We start from the raw sequence: 23,680 nt of genomic DNA on the forward strand, positions 1-23,680 counted from the left end.
AGTATTTGCTGATTCTTTTCGATTTCCTCCAGCATGTGGCTTAGTTCGTCTTGTGAGAAATTACGTTTGCGTGGTCGGGTAGACATGCTTCCAGATTGAGGAATGATGTGTCAATTGTGTGCCTATTTATAGGCTTGACGTGTAATTGCAAGTGAAATTTTTTTATAAATGTTATTTACTTATAAGTAAATATATTTTATTTGGCTTTTTATATCATACAAAATTATACCTTTGTGGCTTAATAATGAAGAACTGTATATAAATCGGTGGTCTAGTTTTCATCTGGCTTTGCCTTAAACCTCACAGACACGGGGGCGGAGCCACCAAAGTGCTACTTAAAGGTCCTTCGTAAGTATGGAGACTTAAGAGTGGCTTCTGGAAACAGTCGGAAAAATGGCGTTCTTAAAGTTAAGTCGTTCTTAAAGTTGTTCTTAAATCCCTAAGAACAATCGCTATCGGGAAACGCACCCCAGAACAGTGGGCAACAAAGCAAGCAGCGAGCGAGACATCTCAATATGAACTGGGGTGAGGCCGGGCCACCAAACCAGAGCTTTTTGGTTTATATGAATAAAAAGTACAGCTAAGCTCTGGTATTACTAAGATACATTCTACTTGATTCTCCTTAATTCTCGTTGAGAGAAATCTAATGGATTTACACTCCTTTATTTGAACGCCTTCTAATATTCCATGATCATTAATACTTTATGGTCCTACATTCTCAATCCTTCAAGCTGTTTCAGCCTATTTTAACATGATACAGGAATTAGTTCAATAGACCTCAAGATATCTCGTTTTTAAAGTTGGACCTTCAATCTTTAGTTTCTGATTTCCATCACGTATTTAGGCACCTTTCACACAATGCTAATGGAAGAGATATACTGATATACACTGGTATACACAAGGTACAGTACACGTGAACCAGCTACAGGGGAAGTGCAGTCACTCCTGCATGGTGGAAAGTTTTGAGAAGCAGCTGTATGATGTGAAAAACTGGCGAGTTGATGGATTGGGAACAAAGCCGTCGGATGTTTTGTCTAGCAGTTGTCAGACGCCTGAGCTGCCCTCTAGTTGGAGTCTGCGTTATGTAGTTTTAGCACACAGACAAGTATGTAAACAGTTACGTTCACAACACATTCAGTCTTCTTAGCGAGCACATGACCAAATAGCAAGTATGTCTTGAGCCTAATATATGCAGAGATGGTGAAGGCTAGCACACACTAAATTATTCCAAACTGCTGCTCATGTAGCTCAACATACTTGGAGAAGGATGGTTCATGCCAGATAAACCCATAAGTGTATTCTGAGATAAAGACTTCATTAATCTAAGAAAAATCTCTGCTTATGTTTCAGTACAAGTCTTACATTGTGCTCAGATTTGACAAAATAATTTGACCCTAGTTTGCTTAAGAAAGCAGTGTCAGTCTGAATTCAACCATTTCTTATTAAGGACTAAGATCCTTTTCAGTTCTGATGCTGTGGATTACTTTTATTGTATTTGTCAATAGCTGTGCATCAAACAAATATATGAATTCACCTTTTATTTAAATACATTTTAGTAGTATCCAAGATTAAATCCTTGTTTAAATATTAAACGGTCTCTCATTTGTTACAAAAAAGAGAATATGGTGTTGTTGATACTGGAGAGCAGCTCATCGCCTCCAGACTCTGCTATAGGAATATGGGTTGTGCTTCTTTAAAAACAAACTGGGGGTGCCGAGTGGTCCAGTGCTCTAAAGCGCTGCCACTATAAGTGGGAGATTGCAGGATTGAACCCCCCCCCCATGCAGCTTTGCCATCAACTGCCGGCGCAAAGAGGGAGCAAAATTGACCTTGCTCCCTCCGGGTGGGTAGATGGTGCTCTCTCTCCACATCACTAAAAAGCGATGTCTGCAGCACAGTGCGTCTGTTTGCTGATGTATTGGAACCAAGTAGCTACGCTTTCCTCTGAGCGCACTGTGATGCTGCTCGGCAATGCTGCATCAGCAGCAGCTCGAAAAGAGGCCGTGGCTGGCTTCACATATATCGGAGGAAGCATGTGTTACCCTTCACCCTCCTGGTGTGTTGGGGCATTACTAGTGATAGGAGTCCTAATGAATGGTTTGGGTAATTGGCTGTGCAAAAATTGGGAAGAAAATGGAAAACAAACATAAGCTAAATAAGGGGGGAAGGTACAGGCTTTAAAAAAAAAATAGGGAAGCAAGTGGGGACAAGGCTAAAAGCTGGCTTTACCACCCTCCTAAATCCCAATTTAACCTCTGAACATGAACATTTCAGTGTATGTGTGTGTATGTACAGTATATTTGTAAATGTGTGACTAATGCTTCCCATTAAGCAGCTGAAAGGCAAAAAAAAAAAAACGAAAAGAAGATAGCATATGAGCCAGAGGAACAGAAAAAAAGAGAGCAAGAAAAGCGAGGAAGTGGAAGAATTTCAAGAAAAACTGAGGTCCACCTCCCACTGTCATTGAAGAGAAATGAACAAGTGAGCAAAAGGCACCAGAGCTAGAGAGCGGGAGAATTGGAAAGAGAGAATCACAGACATACACATATACACACGGCATGTACGGCAGTGTATGGCAGTGACTGTGGTCAAGGCACATTAATATGATGTGCAGTGACAGACGCGAGTCCTGATGGAATGCGAATGGTAGGCTTGGCAGAGCTGTGAGGGACTCATTTTTCACCTGTGCCGCAAAAACGATTGATTCCTCCTCTTCTACAGTGAGGCACTGGCAGCTATAGGGCCGGGCGCTGCCCTTTGTCAGGAACATGAAAGATCTATTTTGCCTTAAATAAAACTGCAGAACATGCTGACAACATCGGTGACAGTGGAGAGGAAACCTCCTGCACTTTTCTCATGTCTGTCTCCAACCGCAGCAGAATATTTTAACATTAATATTACACTCTTCAAAATAAAAGCACTACAAAGGTGTTACAAAAGTGATATGATGCCCTAGAACCACATTTTCCCACCTTTCCTTTTTCAAACTGGGCTGCCATCTACAAAACATTCCTCAACCATCTCGGCCATTAGAAATCTAATAAAATAAAGCATCTTGAATTGTTTCTTATGCACGATGGGTAAAACACAAACAATAAAATTAAAACCTTTCACTCAAATCTGCAATAATACTTACATAAATAGCCAACTAATCTACCAGCAAGCACTGTCAGTCATGGCACTGTACTATGCTAGACCCAGGGTCCATATACTTATTAGCCAATAAATTTCCATGTTTTTTTTTCATGAATTTTCCATGCCATCAAGGCAAATTTCCATGACTAAAGGAAAACCAGAAATCAACTAAAACTATAATCGAAATAAACCTAAAATGAATGTGACATACAATTTTTAATAATGAAATTTGTCAGATCCTGAGATCATAGATAAACTGAAACACAAAGATTTGTAGACCAAATTTCCACGACTTTTACAAAATGTTCTGGATATTTTTATTTTTCCAAAACTTATCCAGGCCTGGCTATTTTGAGATTCCATGACTTTTTCAGGTTTTTCATAACCGTGTGATCCCTGTAGACCAACCAAAAAGCTCCACTTAAATATAATGTTCAATTTGTTGCAAATAATCATGGTTCGACTGTGGGCCACAGTTGAACAATGAAAACCTATAAATTAGGAAAAAAACTTTATATTGACATATTTAAACATTTAACACAAAGGTTCTCCACGCACATATACATTTTAACAAAAAAAGTTTGTCAGTTTGTCTATTGTAAAACCTTTTTTTTAAAAAACATGTATGTATCAAGTTTAAAGCAAAGTTTAGTGGAGCTCATTCACTCAATTAGACACTTGAACCCCAGGCTTATTACTGAGTTATTAACCTCAAAGCAACCAGAATAAATGATTCAGAAACTACTATAAAACTTATACATAAGTTATGTAGTAATGAGAATGAAGAATTGAAGTGTGAGCACTCACACAGACCCCTAGGGTTAAAGAGTAAAATCAAATGCATATCACTCACTCCTACTATACAGTCTTTTCTTCAGCCACTGCTTTGGATTTTTACTCAGTGGTGTACTATGCCTTATGTCAAGCTCAGATTACACAACATTTTTGTCTTTTTTTTTTTTACGATGTTCACTATGTCAGATTAAGCATTTATCTTCATTTAGTGACTTACTATGGGAACTGGCAACACTACACTTTAGTCACCAACCAATCATCCTCTGTGTCTTTGCGTGAGTTTGTAGGTCATTGTGGAGGAGGACCAAAGAATTATAGTGCACTTTGTAGATAGTTCTATATTTACATGGCTTACATACAGTCTAATTACAAAGCAATCTAGTTATTTTTTCACCCAAAAACATGCTGGCAAACTCAGTGAACACTGTGCAATTTTAAATCAATTTATTATTCAATTTAAACCACAATCAGACAGAAGCGGCAATATTAAACAGTTATTAATCAGGAAGAGAAACTGGTTAACATTAGCTTACTTAGCTAATATGATAACTTCTAATGATTCACATGTTTAAGCCTGGCTGACTAAATCCCCATTTATCTAGATATTTCGAAATTAGATTAAATTGAATTGAGCACTGGATAGAAAGAAAGCTGAAATTCATGTGTGTTTTTTCTGCTGTGGTTTTGAGTTTTTAGCCCAAACACTAAGCTAGCATTTGCCAAATTAGCTAGCTAGCAAGTGTTGACGATAAAAATATGTGTCAGACTGACAGAAATACCAAATAAATATGACAAGTTATGCTGTGTTTAGATTATAGCTAACTGATAACTATTCATAACTAGCTAGCTAGCTAGCTAGCAGGCTAAATAGAGGCCCAAATATCTTATATTTTGAGTATAGAAGTATTGTATCAACAGTTTGAGGCACATCTTGTAGACAGGTTGGTCCAGGTTAGTTTGATCTCCATTTTAATTGACTCATTACCAATCAGTGAGCTCCCACACCACCTATATACACATTTGGTTATGTGCTAGATAGACAGATATTTGACACATCAGATGGCACTGCTATTTAGAAAAAACTTTTTCACTGACACAAAGACCTGCCAGAGTCAGGGGCACTGACGACATTTTAAAGCAGTATATCGAGAAAATAAACTTTTTTCAATCTAAATAAGGCTCATTTTTGTTACAATGTGTAGCCTGGGCAACTGTTGACTGATTAGCATTTAGCTTGATTAACAACCATATGTTTTTTCTCAAGGGATCAATTAGAATAACAGCATATACACACACATACATATGGAAATGTAGGTACCCAGTAAGAGAGTAATTAGTGTAAGGAGATTCTCATAGTTTTGACCAATTTAGCATACAATATTTATTGGAGAATCTGTGTAATATGTAAACAGAGCATCTGTTGTGACCCTTATTTACTCCAACATGCTGAGACAGAGTTCCTAAAAAGCCTGGGAGTGAACATGTGCAAAAAAAATCACCACAATACTGCAGACGATTTTTAAGCTAGAGCAAGAAATAAAAGATAAAATAGGTGAAAATTGTAGTCACAATGTCACTTAGTGCACAGTGACTAAATTACCTTTGACCCTGCACCTAAAAATACATCACAATACCCCGATATAGTTTAGTTTAAAGGTTTACAAACTGTCCATATAAGTAAATATGACAAAAAGAAGTTGTTTTAGCACACCTGAAGAGATTAATAAACAAATCTCAGATTTGTTTAGCAAGCTTTTATAAGAAAATTGTAAATTCTTAAAAAAAACAGTATAGTCTTAATCACACAATCAGACAAAACAACTCAGCAAACAGAGAACATCAAAAAATATTTTTAAAAGGTTCCAGGTAGGTTAGCCTGTACTGTTACAGAAACAGGTGACATCATAATGGTTTGCATCACAACGTCATTAGAACATGTCTCATACATTGCCAGCTAGATGAATATGCACATTATGGAAATGTAACATTCCCAAAACAAAAAATTAAAACATTGACCCAAGTAAAGCTGCAGCAAGTTTACCAGAACAATTAAAAACGCTACATAAAAACATTCAAAGAGCATTCAGAAAACTTAGGTATAGGTATAATCACACTGTCAACATTGTAACCCCTGATGTCATTCAATACCATTGTAATTACCTATGTTTTAATATAATGCACACAAAAAAAATCTCACAAAGCCAAACAAATATTTAGCTTCCTCAGGATTGTGGAGATCATAGATGGTGCACACCAGTCATACAAACACTCAAAGGAGCATAGTGGTGGGCAAAGCGAACCAAAACAGTTCCCACAACTGGACAGAGGTAAGAAGCACTTCCACTTCCCCATAAACCGCCAAAACTCTGTACTTCTACTGTTGAGTCTTGCTTCAATCTCCGTAAGTAAACCTGTCAAACCAATCCCTCTGTCATTCATCTACAAGCCAAGGCAGAGCTCACAACTGCCAGGGTTCACTGTCTACTTTGCTCTGTGGGGCCTGTCAATCTCAGCCAGAAAACACAGAGTGGCAGCAAGGGAGGCTTTTGGAGAAATCGGTCGGTAGGCAAAAGGGAACACTCTCGCCCTGCTGCTCAATTCACAAGCCTGTGCAGTTGAAGAAACCAAGGTTCACAGCCAACCATGAGCTTCCATGCACCAGGTCATGCTTGGATAGAGGCCAGGAGCCCAGGGGCAGATGCTCAAACCAGGCCGTGCCGCCTGGATGAGGCTTACACAAGCTCTAACTGCCTCCTGCCCATCAGCTGAGCCACAGAGCTTCCAACCAATCACTGCTTCTTCACTGATGACACTGTTTCAGCTGGAGCATTAATTCATACATACATATGCCCTTGTTGGTGAGCGCAAACAGCTGAACTGCTGACTGCTTACATACATGATTAGGCACATATGTGTGCAGAAGCACGTCTGCAGACATCCATATGTGCAGGCATACTGTTTATTTCACTGCGCATACAATAAATCATGCCTTCAAGGGCAATACAAATACAAAAGTCCAGTGATGCACGAAACTGAAAAACACACATATGGGTACTCATGCAAGGCCAAGCTCAATTTGCGGCTGTGGTTATGATAGCCTGTAAATGCCAAGTCGGCTGGCCCACTGTAGGCCAGCAATAAAACAGGTAATTTGGATTGAAGTGGTCAGTTTTTACACCCTGACCCCAAACGCCTGCGAGATGTTGGCAATAGATGAGCCAATAAAGCTGTTCACTGAACAAGGAGCTGTGTGTTTAAACTCAAATAGTTCTACAGATGTTTGGGAAACTAACATATTTTATATTTCATAGTAATTTAGAGAAGAAGATTAACTGACTTGTGTTTTTGGTATTTTGGTATTGTGTGCTTTATGTGTCTAAAATCGCATGCATATTTAAAATTTACCAGTAATTTTTCCTTTTTTTTGTTGTTCTTGCACATGGTGAACACACACACACTCACTCTGTGGATTATTGAGTGTACAGGGCTGGAGTACACTTTTAAGTGGTGTCAGATTTGTGGTGTGTGTCACATTCCAGAAGCAAGCTGAATTTACATACAGTAGATACATAAGATTATACGTATTGAATTATGATGCATTAAGTGGTGTGTGTGTGTGTGTGTGGGTGTTACCTTCTATGGACCCTGACTAGTTTGATGATAAAAAAAGAGAATGTGTGCATGCTCCTCAGGTTTCTGGGTTTTGGGACCATGATTAAGGAGGGCATTCTCCAGAGCAGATGTCAAGCAGTGAAGCTAATACTGAATAATGTATAAACCAGGAGGCTCAGAAATAGTGGATCCTGTTCAGAAAAAGAAGCTGTGCTTGGCCCACTAACTCACTTTCTCTTTCTTAAAACACACACACACACACACACACACATAAAAAGATTCAGGAACACATGCATATATGCTCAGATCCCTCACACACAGATACACCCTTACACTGATGAAGGTCATGCCCCCAATATCCTTGTGCTTTGTCGTGCATATAGAGACAGACACATCTAAGCTACTCATGTAATTATGATTGAGCCTGCAGTCAGGGTATATTGGTGCAAATTATTTTAATTTAAAGGGCTGCCATCATGGTAAAACTGTAAATTCAGACCAACTGAAATTTATATAACTTAAACTGATTGCTCAATTTTGTTTTAGTCAAAATTTCCCCTAACTCCTATTTAGACTTAGTCTTCAAAAATGAACTGAAAGGTGTTTACATATAATTATTTTTATGTAGTGCAATTTCACAGCTCTAAAGAGGCCCTACGGCCTAACTGCTGCTCATCAAGCTGCTCATCAAACAAATGCACAGACCTGAGTAGTAGCAATATTTCATAAAGGGCAAAGTTGGGCAGCTAACTATATTTCTATACATTATTTGTAATAAAGCACAGGTGAATAGAATCAGTACTCAGGTTAGTGAGATCGTAAGACTAGATGGTTATTGGTGGGAGTTGGAGTTATTTAAGATTTATGGAAATAATTGAGTCATTAGATTTTATAGTTCTGCCAGAAAAGTCAGACTCATTATGTTTAATTGACCAAAGTACGATGCAGACATAAAAATGTGCAATCTTTTTGACTAAAAAATTAACTGCTGTATTAACTGCTCTAAAATGGTCTGTAATCAGTCACCCAATTTTTAATTTGGTCTGACATATTGATATTGTTTACAATTTTTTTACACATTAAACAAAATGCCTGGCTGTTGAAACTGAAATGCTAAAGACATGTCTTCTGTTTACCGCTGAAGGTCTACATCTGCAATTATTGTCATATAAAAAGAAGGGAAGCAGCAGTAAAGCATTTATGTGGGGGTATTCATATTGGAGGAGGCTAACTTATCCAATACAGCAAATGGAAAATGACCTGCGGGAGACCTTCTATATTAGGAAGTAGATAAAACTAATATATATGTATAATATATATCCTTCAGGCACTGTGCATGCTTCCTTTTCCCCGTTATCTGAATACATATTCAGCATTCCCTGTTTCGCTTTTGACTGACACAACCTCATACACTGCCAATGCACGATGTACGTTTTGAACCGAGAGATAAAAGGGGTATTCCGGGTATTCCGTTTCATTATTCATATGCTAGATGTGCACATATTCTGCCATGGGTCACAATTTTAATCTATATTAAGTTCCATTAAACAACACTGAATATTAATAGCAAAGCCAGGATTCCGCGTGTTTCAACGGGAAGCTCCAGAAATAAGCACAGACATTTCGGGAGCATTTCAGTACTTGGGGAGGAAATTGGGGGCCTGGTAAAAGTAGATGGTGCGTGGCTGTACACTGTATACCCCCCTCACTGGGCAGTCAGCTTCAAGTCTCCACACAGTCAACTAACTCTGATGAGCTCTGACAGCACTACACTGACGCAACGTTCAAGCAACACATTGGAGTGGAATGGTTAGCGCAAGCTAGGGTGGCCTGCAGATTCGCCCTTGGCTGAACAACAGACCATGCAGGAAACGGGTCAATAGACACTGGATCCGAATAAAGACTCGTAATTAGGCTCAATCAGGTCCATTAAACAAAGGATCGGGTGGGCTAATTAAGTAATTGTTCCTCCGAGAAGGAACAAAAGAGCTCCAGGACTGCAGAGCAGAAAGTACAGTAGTCAGAGCAGCTAGAGTATATTACCTAACTCTGTGCTAACGGCTGGGTAATTGGGGAAGAGCTGTCAGGTATCAAGGTCAGTATGTGAAAGAAAGACAAAACCACTCACTATGAAATCACTAAAGCACTTATGAACAAGATCAATAATTAATATATATATATATATATATATATATATATATATATATATATTTATACTGTACAGGGTTGTACACTGTATGTGAAATAATAGTATAATGTATTTAATAGCTAATACATATATATTAAAGGTTATACATATACATATGATACATTTACATTAAAGGGACAGAGTAAAAATGGGAATTGTACAGGGGTCTATATTGTGCACATACCGCATGTAGACACTCCCTATATAGTGGATATTCTTTATACCGTATATACACTGTCCGTGTAGTGCACATACTGCATATATACTATGTGTATAGTGCCCTTACTGTATACCGCACATGTATCCTACCTGTGAAGTGCACATCCTGTATGCTGCACACATAGCTCAAATAGTCTACTGTATATGACACATATATATTGTCTGCATAGTGCACATTCTTTACACAGTAAATGTATACAACTGGTATAATGTTTATAATGTATACTGCATATATTTGCTGCCTCTGTGCACACATACTATATACCACATATATATAATAACTGTATATGCAATATATTGTATAATGCATATATACTGTCAAAGTCAAAGTCAAAGTGTTTTTTATTGTCATTTCAGCTATATACAGAGTACACAGTGAAACGAAACAACGTTCCTCCAGGGACCATGGTGCACATAAACCCAGTGTAGACAGAACAATAGTGCAACAGTACAAAAGTGCAGACAGACAATACAACACAATACAGACAAAGAATAATAAATAACAAGACAGTGTGTAAATTATGCAGTGTGCAAAAAAGACCAGTGAGGTAGTAATTACCTGTATTACACAGTGTGCAATAGAGTCCAGTGAGGTAGTAGGGTTTTTAGTGCTTTCCATTTTCTGGGGTAAGTGGGGTAAGAGTGTGTGTGCATGTACAGAAAAACCATCAGTTCAGTCTCTGCAGTTGAGGAGTCTGATGGCTTGGGGGTAGAAGCTGTTGCAGAATCTGGTCGTGCTGGACCGGATGCTGCGGTACCTTCTTTCCGAAGGCAGGAGGGAGAACAGTTCGTGTGAGGGATGAGTGGGGTCATTCACAATGCTGGTTACTTTGCGGATGCTGCGGGTGGTGTAAATGTCCGTGATGGAGGGGAGAGAGACGCCGATGATCCTCTCAGCTGTCCTCACAATACGCTGGAGGGTCTTGCGGTCAGAGACGGTGCAGGTCCCAAACCAGGCAGTGATGCAGCTGCTCAGGATGCTCTCAATGGTCCCTCTATAGAAGAGTGTGAGGATGGGTGGAGGGAGATGGGCCTTTCTCAGCTTCCGGAGGAAGTAGAGACGCTGCTGGGCTTTCTTGGCTGTAGAGCTGGTGTTCAGGGTCCAGGTGAGGTTATCTGCTAAGTGGACACCAAGGAACTTGGTGCTCTTAACAATCTCCACAGAGGACCCGTCGATGTTGAGTGGAGAGTGGGTGTGTTGTGCTCTCCTGAAGTCAACAACCATTTCCTTTGTCTTGTCCACATTCAGGTGAAGGTTGTTGACTGTACACCAGTCTGTCAGCCGCTGCACCTCCTCTCTGTATGCTGACTCGTCGCCTTTGGTGATGAGACCCAGCATGGTTGTATCATCGGCGAACTTGATAAAGCTGTTAGAACTGTGTTTTGCAGCACAGTCATGAGTCAGCAGGGTGAACAGCAGAGGACTCAGGAAACTGCCCTGGGGGGCCCCAGTGTTCAGTGTGATGGTGCTGGAGGTGCTGCCCCCGAACCGGACTGACTGGGGTCTCCCCATCAGAAAGTCCAGGATCCAGTTGCAGAGGGGGGTGTTGAGGCCGAGCGAGCTTAGCTTCCTGATGAGGTTCTGTGGGATGATGGAGTTGAATGCCGAACTGAAGTCTATAAACAGCATTCTGACGTAAGTGTCCTTCTTCTCCAGGTGGGTGACGGAGAGATGAAGGGTGGTGGTGATGGCATCATCCGTGGAGCGATTGGGACGATAAGCAAACTGCAGGGGGTCCAGTGAAGAGGGCAGTTGTGTCTTGATGTTCCTCATGACTAGCCTCTCGAAGCACTTCATGATGATGGGTGTAAGTGCAACGGGACGGTAGTCATTGAGGCAGGACACAGTGGACTTCTTCGGCACGGGAACGATGGTGGTGGACTTGAGGCACGTTGGGACAGTGGCGCTGCACAGGGAGATGTTGAAGATGTCCGTGAGAACACAGCTGAACTGTCAGCTGGTCTGCGCACTCCCTGAGCACTCTGCCGAGGATGTTGTCTGGTCGGTCCTGCAGCTTTCCGTGGGTTGACTCTGCACAGAGTGTTCCTCACGTCCACTGCAGTCAGGCACAACACCTGCTCGTCCAGCTTGGGCATGGACTTTCTCACCAACGTGTTGTTTTGTGCCTCAAACCGGGGCATAAAAGTTATTCAGGGCATCAGGGAGGGAGGCATCACGTTCACAGGACGGTGGCATTGTCCTGTAGTTGGTGATTGCCTGGATGCCCTGCCACATGCGCCGTGCGTCACCCGTGTCCTTGAAGTGGCTGTGGATTCTCTGGTCGTGTGCGCGCTTTGCCTCTCTGATGGCTCGTGACAGGTCGGCTCTCGCTTCCCTCAGGGCCACCTTGTCACCCACTCTGAAGGCGGAGTCATGGGTCCTCAGCAGCGCACGTACCTCAGCAGTCATCCAAGGCTTCTGGTTTGGGCGTGTGGTGATGGTCTTGGAGACAGTGACATCATCAATACACTTGCTGATGTAGCCAGTGACTGATGCTGCATACTCCTCCAAATCAACAGAATCGCCTTCAGTAGCAGCCTCCTTAAACATGTCCCATGCAGTGCACTCAAAACAGTCCTGAAGGGCAGAGATGGAGCCTGCCGGCCAGGTTTTCACCTGCTTCTGAACTGGTCTGGAGCGTCTGATGAGTGGTGTGTATGTTGGAGTCAGCCAAACACACATGTGGTCCGAGAAAGCGAGGTGGGGGCGGGGCTCCACCCGGTACGCGCCGGGGATGTTTGTGTAAACAAGATCCAGCGCGTTCGCTCCTCTCGTTGCAAAGTCCACATGTTGATGGAATTTAAGGAGCACTGACTTGAGATTTGCGTGGTTGAAATCTCCGGCGATAATAAACAGTCCGTCTGGGTGTTTGTTCTGCAGATCGCTGATAGTCCGATAGAGTTCACACAGAGCCTCTTTAGCATTAGCACCAATGCTAGCACTGGGTGGGATGTACACAGCAGCTATTAGCACGGCGGAGAACTCCCGTACTAAATAAAAAGGTCTGCACTTGACTATCAGGAACTCCACCAGCGGAGAGCAGTGTTTGGCGACAGTCACAGCGTTGTTACACCATTCCGTGTTGATGTTAACATACACGCCTCCACCGCGGGTCTTCCCGGATAGAGCCGCGCTCCTATCCGCTCTGAACGCGGTTAGCCCGGCTAGCTGAATGGCGCTGTCCGGAATGTTGTCGTTCAGCCGTGATTCCACAAAAACCAAAACATAGCAGTCTCTGAACTCACGCTGGGTTGTTCGCTGGAGTCGGATGTAGTCCAGTTTATTGTCAAGGGAACAGACGTTTGCCAGAAAGAGCGATGGTATAGCCGGCTCTCTTTCCGTGCTTACGCTTACACTCGCACCGCTTGCGATGGCACTTCCGCTGGGCTCCGGCGTCAAGAAACACCGCGGGCTGGCGGCCTGGGTCTCTTAGCAGGCTAAGCTCAAGTAGCGTCTGCAGAACCTCGTCCGGTAGCGTGTTTTCTGGCTGATTTCTCCACTGTAGCAGGGTCTGGCGATGGTAGAACATGTGCACGGGTGTTCCGATGCACATATTTGCAGGAAATAAACGGAAAAAACGACAAATAGTAACACAAAAGCACCATTTAACGGACCCAGAGCGGCCGCTGCGTGTTAACGCGCCGCCATCTTGGGTTTATTTGTCTTGTATATCACCGATTTACACTGTTTTTATAGTGCACATACTCCATACTTCACATACAGTACATGTACTGCGTATTGCTTAATATTTGCAGTTGCTCTGTGAATAACCCTGCATACATTATACATACATGTTTAATGATGCTTAATCTACATATACAATTAAACCATCCCCTTTTAAACTAGGGCAGTCTTTAGCAAAGCAACCAGGGCTTTATCGTCATATATTCTTGTTTATTTACTGCATTTCTTACTGGAGTTATTTGGCCTCTGCTCAAAGGTGTCAAAAATGATGGTACTTCTGTAATTCACTGTGTCTTATCTCACTCAGAACTACCAGCCTGCTCTTACTAGAAACTGCAAAGGGAGGAAATTCAAGTCTCATGATACATACAGAGCAGCAACCCCATTGTCCTCTTCCTATTATCGCTATTTCCCTGACCTGCAGCTCAGCTACTTAGATTAACTTTAAGATTACGTTCACGCTGTGTGCATGTGTATCTCTGTGTGTGTGTGTGTGTGTGTGTACAGATACACAAATCTTCATCCTTCAGTGGATGATATCTTTATGGGTGTAAAATGCGCAAAAAGATGATTAATAGCCATTCTGCTCCCTCCCAGTCAGGATCTTGACCTCCAGTGCTGACAAGGATTTTGTGTTCATATAGTTGTAGCTCATGTCCAGCTATGGTATCAGAATGGTACATCCTCCTGTACTGATTGCTGCCCAAATTACTTGCAAACTGCTGAACAATTTGTCTAAATGTATTTCTTAATTCATATGATAGAGCGTTAAAATATTAATTTGAACAAAAGAAATGCATAAAGGGTGTCAGTTTCCTTACTACTAAATATTCCACAGTCAACTGTCAGTGGTATCATAACAAAGTGAAAGTGACTGTCAATGAAAGCAACTCAGTAACTTTCTGCAGCCAATTTCTACAAACCTCCAAACTTCATATGGCCTTCAGATTAGCTCAAGAAAAGTGCAAAGACAGCTCCATAGTATGGGTTTCCAGGGCTGAGCAGCTCCATCCAAGTCTAAGATCACTTAGTGTAAAGCAGGTGAGCAAATACTTTTAAAAATATTGTGTATTTGTGGATGGACAGGCCTTCTAATGAACATACTGCTGACCCAGATGTGCAAATGCACACACATACAGTCATATGAAAAAGTTTGGGCACGCCTATTAAATTTTAATCATTTTTAGTTCTAAACATTTGGGTGTTTGCAACAGCCATTTCAGTTTGATATATCTAATAACTGATGGACACAGTAATATTTCAGGATTGAAATGAAGTTTATTGTACTGTGCTTTTGCTTTTTTTTTGCTTTTGTTTATTGTATTGTGCTTTTGCATACTTTTGCGACTTTTCTTGGCCTGCCACTTCTGGGCTTAACAAGAACTGTCCCTGTGGTCTTCCATTTCCTTACTATGTTCCTCACAGTGGAAACTGACAGGTTAAATCTCTGAGACAACTTTTTGTATCCTTCCCCTGAACAACTATGTTGAACAATCTTTGTTTTTAGATCATAGAGAGTTGTTTTGATGAGCCCATGATGCCACTCTTTAGAGGAGATTCAAATAGGAGAACAACTCGCAATTGGCCAAATTAAATACCTTTTCTCATGATTGGATACACTTGGCTATGAAGTTCAAAGCTCAATGAGGTTACCAAACCAATTTTGTGCTTCAGTAAGTCAGTAAAAAGTAGTTAGGAGTATTCAAATAAATAAAATGATAAGGGTGCCCATACTTTTGCACCGGTCAAATTTTGGTTTAATGCATATTGCACATTTTCTGTTAGTACAATAAACCTCATTTCAATCCTGAAATATTACTGTGTCCATCAGTTATTAGATATATCAAACTGAAATGGCTGTTTCAGCCATTGATTGACAGCCAAATGATTAAGATTAAGAGGGGTGCTCAATTTTCTTTAATGACTGTAGCTTGTCTAGTCCTTGTAGAGAAGTACTAACAACAGGAAAGTATTTATAGGCAGCACTCCTAGTGTCAGTTGTGAGCTAAATGGGTATTCTCCCAGCTATGAGCTGTGGAGTAGTGGAAGTGTATTCTCTGGAATGATTGAGTCACATCCAATAGCTTTGTGATGAGGTTGGGTGTTGATTAACCATTATGCAGACCTCACTAAATGCTTGTTTTGCTGAATGCAATAAAAAAACCCTCACAGCAATGAACCAAATCTAGTAAAAAATAGTCGAGACAGTTTACTCCAACAAAAGCAGGATACACTCTTGAATGAGCGCATGAATGAGAAAGTGTCCCAATACTTTCCAATTCTCAGAAGTTAAGGTATTAAAAATAATTAAATTAAATAAAAAACGAAGTCACTTATTGGAGACTTTGGTTAGTGCCACAAACAAAGTTAATGTGGCTAATAACTTCACTAAGCCTACAACCGGCCACATAACTTTCAGTTTTCTTCAAGCTCTGGGGTCCGAAACTAAAGGCCTCCCCAAAGTTCCCACGAACACACCTTTGCAAGCTTATAAGGCCACATATGGTACTTGCATTTTTGCATTTTTAATTGCTCTTTTTGAATGACCAACACAGGTGTTGTTGCGTAGTGCCTTCATCTGCAGAGTTGGATCAGCTTTAATTTGCTAAACACCTGTACAACATCTGTTTGGGCGTTTCTAGGCAACCAAGCGAACAATGCCTCCACAAGAAGTATACGTACTGAGGCCTTGAGAGATAAAAAGTGAGGTTAGCCTTTGCAGTGGGGCCACACTTTATATTCTACTCAACCACTCTGGATAAAAAGCATACCTTTTATGCTAAATTAAAACGATCTGGAAGAGAGAGCAAGATGACAGGAGGGCAGGAGACAGAGACCCCCTGCAGTCACTGTAATGGAATGAAGCTCTCCTCATGATCTCGGTTTGCTTCATCTGTGACAGAGAGACCTCAACTGCTCCTACTCCAACTTAAAAAACGTTAAAAAAAGGGATTAAAAAGTATTGGGGGACACCAGCTTATTTTTAGTTTCCTCTGAAATCAGCAGTTTTATATTATGAGTAAATTTCTCTTCTATCCAGGGAAGGCATTTTGGAGCACTGCTGCAAGGAACTGGTATCATTTAGTGACAAAAGAACTAGAGCTAGTGAGGGCTGGATGTTGGATGCTCACCACCCCACCCATAACTCCACAACCCAAATATTATTGGATGGAGCACCATCATTCCAGAGAACACAGTTTCACTGTTTCACAGCTCAATGCAGTAAGTAGGCTTTATACTGGCATTAGGCATGATGGTATAGGTTCACGTTAATTTACTTTAGAGAGTCCAATTCTTTTGGAAGTACTTCAATACAGGGAGAAGACAAGCAGTGTGTGCATTCCCGGGCCATCCCCTAATGTAACACATTTTGATCGATGTGCGTACTGTTATACAATGACTTTAGCCATGTCAGTGTAGAATCTGAACCTGGCCTGAGCCTTACTAACATTTGAGTAATGATGTGAGTGATGTGAAAAGTCAGGCCCTGCCTATGTTGGACAGTAGCAGAAGTGACAAGGGCACCATGTATCTAATAACCACACACACACTCACACACTTACACACTTACACACAAAGAGTAGACAGACTGGAGTCATTCATGCTGTTTGTACCGGTTCAGCACACACAGTCAGTGACCCGGACACTCCGAGGTGAGAGAGCGCTGAAAAACGGGCATTTGAGGAAGAGAGCATGAAATGGACAGCAGCCAGATGGGAGCGGAGCAGAGATAAAGAGGTGAAGGAGAGCATGGACTGAGTGTGAGTATGAAAGTGTAAAAAAAAAGAGAGAAAAAAAAAAACAGGCCCAGCAGCTGGGGGTGGCTGAAGTCAGGCTGCAGCGATTCATCACCAAAATAAAGGCAGCATAGCTGGAGGCAAAGGTACGACGCATGCATCCATTTTGCTGTCAGGGTGGGCGGGGCAGGGCTGTTAGATCAGGGTGTGTGACCCTCGGCAAGCCCACTACGTCTGTGACCACAAGGGCAGAGCTGACACAAGGACATCCGGGCTGGCTCCGTCAGGATCTCGGCGGCAGTGGCAGCTGTGATATTTGGAAATGTACGCGATGAGAACGTTGCAGGAGTGTGTGCAGTCTTGCAAGAGATGCTCTATAGACGTCAAGTTGATAAATGAGCTGGAAAACTCTCAGATTACCTTTCAAAAAGGATAAGACTCCTGCTTTCTTTAGTATTCAAAGTGGGTGAGTATGAGCGCAAGAATGAAAGTTGTTCAGCTTATCTACCGCAGATAAGAAGGACAATTTTCAGTCTTTCTCTTTCCCTCACTTAGTCAGGTAGCCTCCTTTTGCAGGTAGACCCCCTTGAGGTAATTTTCTATGCTGAACTGAAATAACTGGTAGAATATTTGTTTCTACAGGTTCAAATCTGCCACCAGAAGTGTTATATTTACCTGTGTGGCTTAACTAGAGTGATGTACAGAAGTGCCTCACTGATCACATCCCTGGATACACAAATAAGGGTGATATTGGGCCTTGAGTGGCTTAGCGGACCAGGACAATGACACTATGGCCTGAACTTAGAATTCTGGGTAATGCTGCTTTGCCATTAGCAGCCGGAGCCAGAGAGAGTACATACAATTGGCCTTGCTCTCTTTCTCTTTCTTCCCAGGTTCTTTTTTAATGCTGGATGACACAGGTGTCTATTAGTAGATGGATCTGAGCTGGGGATCTGGCGCTTTCCTCCTCCGGACCCTTTGGGTATGCTGCATTGGCAGCAGTTTAAAATTTTCAACCTCATAGTGTTAGAAGCATTGCTTAACATTGCTTATGTGATAGGGTTGCTTTACAGCACCAAATCCACAGTGACATGCCAAAAGTCATAGCATAGCACGTAAGTACATTTTGAGCACAAATTGATTAAGTGCACCAGCAATGTATCGCAGAAGGCATCACAACCCACTGACACTGGACTGACAGTGCAGTGGGTCTTAAGGATTGTGACCAGCAGCATCTGGTTAAAATTGTACATGCAAACAGAGAATCATATTCACATTTAATGCAGGAGGCCCCACATGCATATTCCACTGGTTATTTACTGCCCTTTTTTCCATGGGACACAATGACACTCCTATATTCCATGACATATTTCATGTCAGTGAATGGTACCTGCTATGGCATTGCTCTAAATAACTAATATAGATGTACCACAATCCGATGAATATGTATACATACAAATACTGGTGAACATTACTTCTGCATTCTGTACGCATTCAACTATGTTAAGTGGAAACAATTGCTGACACACATGTGTAAATTGAATAGTATTCTATGGAGGAGATAAACATTAACCTACTGAAACTAGAAGAGCTAGATGAGTGTAAAGTGTCCTAACATTGAGCTGTGGAGCAGTGGTACCTTCTTTTCTGAAATTATGGTGCTCTATCAAGTACTTTTGTGATGATTTGTGGATAAGGTGATTGGAATGCAATCGAATCATCACGGGAATGTTCTAAAATCTAGCAGAAAGCCTTCTCTGGACAGTGGAAACAACTACTTCTGCAGAAGCTGAATCAACTCTTTTTAATACCCTTGATTCTCAAAGAAGTCAAAGAAATCAAAGTAAGACCTGAGTGCAACTGCTAACCTTTTATAAGTGTGAGATTGGTGCTGATTTAAGTGCTCTTAAAAGAGATGGTCTTTTGAAAACAGCAAGCAACCCAGGGGACTTTTGTTCCATCACCTTTGAGCCAGGACAGAGAAAAGTCTAGGTGCTTGTCTTCCACGTGTCTTAAGGGATGGTAGATTAAGCTGAGCTTGATAGGGCTCAGGGTTTTGACCCCTGTTAACATTTTTTATTTGTAGTTCTTTGTAGTTTTCAATCTGATGCAGGCAGCTACAGGAAGCCAGAACACAGAGTAAAGAGACAGGAAAGTAAAGTTACGTGATTGTAGCTCGATCTGTAGATTCTGGATCAGCTGCCCAGATCTTAGGACTTGCAATAGAAGGGTCACCATTGAGCCCCCTATATAATTGCTAAGGGTTAACCATAACAGTGTGGAATACAGGTTTGCTGCTGCTGTTGGTAGAATGGTATATAATAAGTCATTTATACCATATATACTGTACAAAGCAGCTTCTTTCAATTTCTTACAGCAATATTCCAAAACCTGGTAGAAATCCTTGCCAAGAGAGTAGACACAGTCAGTCAAAAAAAAAAAAGAAACATTTAATACCCTTAGTTTTACAAGAAACAATAAATGAACAGATGTCCCATGGTGTTTTTCCCATACAGTGTATCACTGTCATATAAATTAATGGAGATTTACAGAAGGACCTAGTAAATAAAAAGAGAAAGCACTGGTTAATTATGGAAATTCACAATAAGGGTCAAAGACAATGACATTAATGACTCTCTCTCTCTTTCTCTCCCTGAATCTCTCTCTCCTTCTTTCTTTGCCTCTCTCTCTCCTTGTCTCCTAGGGTGCACCAGAGCCTACAGGAGTTTAGGGATCTCCCAGTGTCAGCTGTTTAGTCCCATTAGACACACAATGAGCCTTCTGGGCAAGCAGCAAGTACACACACACACGTACAAAATCATGCACAACAAGCATACAGGCACATGCATATAAAAAGACAGAGTTAATACTATCAGTTACTATTCAGTTTCAGTTTTTACATTGTTATTTAGATTTAGATTTTTTCTTATTGCAATAATACCAGCCAGATTTTCACATGTAACTCATCTCACAGTGTGACATATGACACAGTGTGACATTCTGTGTGAGGTGTGCCTGTATATGTCTTTTAGAAATGTATTTATACATTTTCTTTCCTTTGGTTTGAAACTCATTCACTTTTTTAACCTGCGCCAAGTAACATCTTTGAGGCAGGACACTTCTGGCAGATTAAGTTAAGCCATTTGGTAGCATAGTCTATAGCCAACATGCGTTATGAACAATGAAGCTGCTAATTCTCTAATTAAAATTTAATTATTACTTTAAGTAGGTTAAAAGATTGATTATTGGTTTATCCGTGACACTGAGGTGCCTGATACTCTCTTTGCAGCCCACATACATAAGCTATGTGTCAGTTGTGTTGTTCTACAGGTGACAGCAGTGTGTAAATCGAGTAGCTACTCCCATCTCAGTCCTTCATTCTGAGATTTCTAATCCTTTGCAAATCGATACTAAATTTTCCTGATGTCCTGGAGTAAAATTATTTTCCATCCACATCCCGAAGTAAAACCATTCCTGCCTGAAACTGGCTTTATAAGGTCAATCTCAACCTCAAAGGTCAAGCTATACACTCTGGAGAAAGAGGAGTTCACACCAGGGATCATGCTATGAATTAGCCAGAACTTGACCTCTGTCAGATAATACAATACAGTCAAGCCGAACTCATCATGCAACCAAGCTGCTTTCATCTCCCCCACTTAGCAGAGTCGTTTCCAATACGGGTCTGTCAATTCCTTTTAATGGCCCATGTAACCGCACGGGCCTAACGCAGAAATCAATGGCTGGACACTAAAGTGCACTGGCTTTTCTGCAAATCCTGTCAGTGGCTGTGTGTGTGTTCACTGTGTGTCTGGAACCATATTTCCACTTTTTCTCAATGTGTGGGTCAAAAAGAGCTGAGGCCAAACACTCTCCTTACTGTTTCTGTGATGGACACACATGGTCAGTAAGGGCTAAGGCATGAAGGCTCTCAGGAGGTCCAGGCATCTTTACCAAAAACAACTAGTCATTTTGTATGACTAGTAACTTGTAGCTGCAAGTAATACTGCGACAGATCAACAAGCAACACATTGAACTGGTTAAAGTGACATTCTAAACCTATTGGCCAAACTAGAGCTGGGCAATATATCGATATTTTAATGCATTGTGATAAAATTTCTTATTGTATCAACATTATGCTTTTCTTAAGAATATCAAGGATATCATTAGTGCTTAAAAAACTTAACCAACTGACCCATTTCATCACAAAGTGTGTAATAATGTCTTTAAATGTATTCAAATATAATTATATAATATTTTTTGCCATATCAACCAGTTCTAACAGTGTGTGATTATGTACACCAAGAGCAGTGACTGGAGAAAAAGAAATCATTGAAGAAAGGTGCTGACAGCTCAATATGTAGCTTGCTAGATTAGCCAGCTTGCTAACATGCTGTCCTTAGACACACCCACAAGAGACAACATTGGGACGACCTGAGCGACTTGTTGTCTGCCAGTTTAAATGCAGGTTAAGCAGACATGGTTATGGGCCAACATTTATATCATGATAATACTTCTTTATTTCAGTCGATACAATAAAATTCAGATATTGATATAAATATAAAAGTATAAAAGCACCATCATGCACTGCTGTCTCATCAACTGCCAGTAGTGTTACAGTCAAGAAAAGCTAAAGCCACATCTGATCAAAGACCAAGAGTGGCTGAGACCAGTAACATTATTTCTTATTATTATTTATTTTTCATTTTAAATATGTTTAAATTAAAACTGTATTTCATTTTCTACCCAATTTCAAAGACCAATTACCCATCTCACTCATTAGGACTGCTACTAACTATCATTAGTAATGCCCCCAAAAATAGGAGAGTGAACACAACACATGCCTCCTCTAAAAACAAATAAAGTCAATCACCACCTCTTTAGCATTACCAGGTAGCCAGCATGCTCGGGGGGAATGTTCAGTGACCCAGTTCCCATATATCAGCCAACAGACATCTGTTGGTGCTGACCAACATCACACTAAGAGTGATGAGAAAAGAGAGTGCCCTCTACCCACCAAGAGAGTGCAAAGCCAGTGGTGCTCTCTCGGACTCTGGCTGCTGATGGTGTTAAGCATGACCAGGGATTTGAACCAGCGATCCTCGGATCACAAGAGCAGCGCATTACTCCACTGGACGTTATTTGTTTTGTATCAAAATTGATATTCAAGTACTCCCTGGTGCATTGCACAGTGATTTGTTTCAGTTTTTGCTGCACTTCATCCAATTAATCAGGACTAATTATGCTCTTTGTAATAACATTGTAATAATATACTTATATACTGCCCACCTATAGTTGTGTATAAAGCTCTACTCTCCAGATCCGGAAATCAACCAGTGAACAGGCAGTATGCAACCTATAACCAATCCAGCAATTTTGCTGGACAAATCACAGCTGTCCTCCCGACAGTCCAACGCATGATCACTGCAGAGCAGAGAGGCCTTTTATCTCCTAGCTAATGAAATACTGTACGTGTGATCTGCTCATCTGCCTTTGATGGATGCTGCAGCCTAGCTTTTAATAGGCTCCGAAGAAAGAGAGAGAGAGAGAGAAAGAGAGACAGAGAGAATGAATGAAATAAAAAAGGAGGAGAGAGTGTGGTGTGGGAGAGAAAGCAAGCAGATGAAAAGCAGCTCAGTCAGAGCAGACACACAGAGCGCTGTGTGTACTCCACTGGTAAGAAGGGGTTGCCATGTTGATAGTATCTCCTTGTCACTGTTGGAGACATGCTGTCATACTGTACTCTTCAGCTGCGTATGAAAGAGCAGTGCAGAAAAGCAATCCACTCCGGACCAGCCTGTACATCTCTTAGCTCTTACAGGCTCTGATGCCAATGTCATTTTTAATGAGGCGGCCAGGGACAGAGGGCTTGAGTCTCTTAGGCCTGTTCTAATCAAGCTGCTGTGTCTGGAAGCCCACGCAACATGATAAGCACTGTCCAGAGCCTCTGACCTCAGAAATCACCCTCAGCTGTGATTCAGCTCAGTGAGGTCCGAGCCGCAGTCCATCAACGCGAGCAGCGGAGTGACCTAGATGAGGCACACAAGACCCTGGAGGCCAAAGTTTGCTAAACAGCACTCTCATCAATTATCCATCTGCGCTCTTTCACAGGGCTGTCACATCAACAATCTGTCAGAATGAGCGAGAGAGGATGGAAGACATGACTGAAGGTTAAAACAGTTTACTTCATTTTTTTTTAAGCCAACTCTTAAAACAATTTATGGTACTGTGTCAAGTCAATGCTGAGTCTACAACATTCTATGTCTGTGCAAATGGCCTACGCCCCTGTAAGCATTTAAATTTGTGAATTGG

The 23,680-nt window shown here is 41.3% G+C and overlaps 1 protein-coding gene across 3 annotated transcripts in view; it reads right to left on the bottom strand.

Annotated features, from left to right (window-relative positions):
• Positions 1-23,680, bottom strand: part of si:dkey-246g23.2 (solute carrier family 66 member 2) — a 77,907-nt gene that overhangs the window by 32,242 nt on the left and 21,985 nt on the right. The gene's annotated exons all lie outside the window — the stretch shown is intronic.

Source organism: Astyanax mexicanus, chromosome 9 (genome assembly GCF_023375975.1).
Source record: "Astyanax mexicanus isolate ESR-SI-001 chromosome 9, AstMex3_surface, whole genome shotgun sequence".
NCBI classification, from domain to species: Eukaryota; Metazoa; Chordata; class Actinopteri; order Characiformes; family Acestrorhamphidae; genus Astyanax; species Astyanax mexicanus.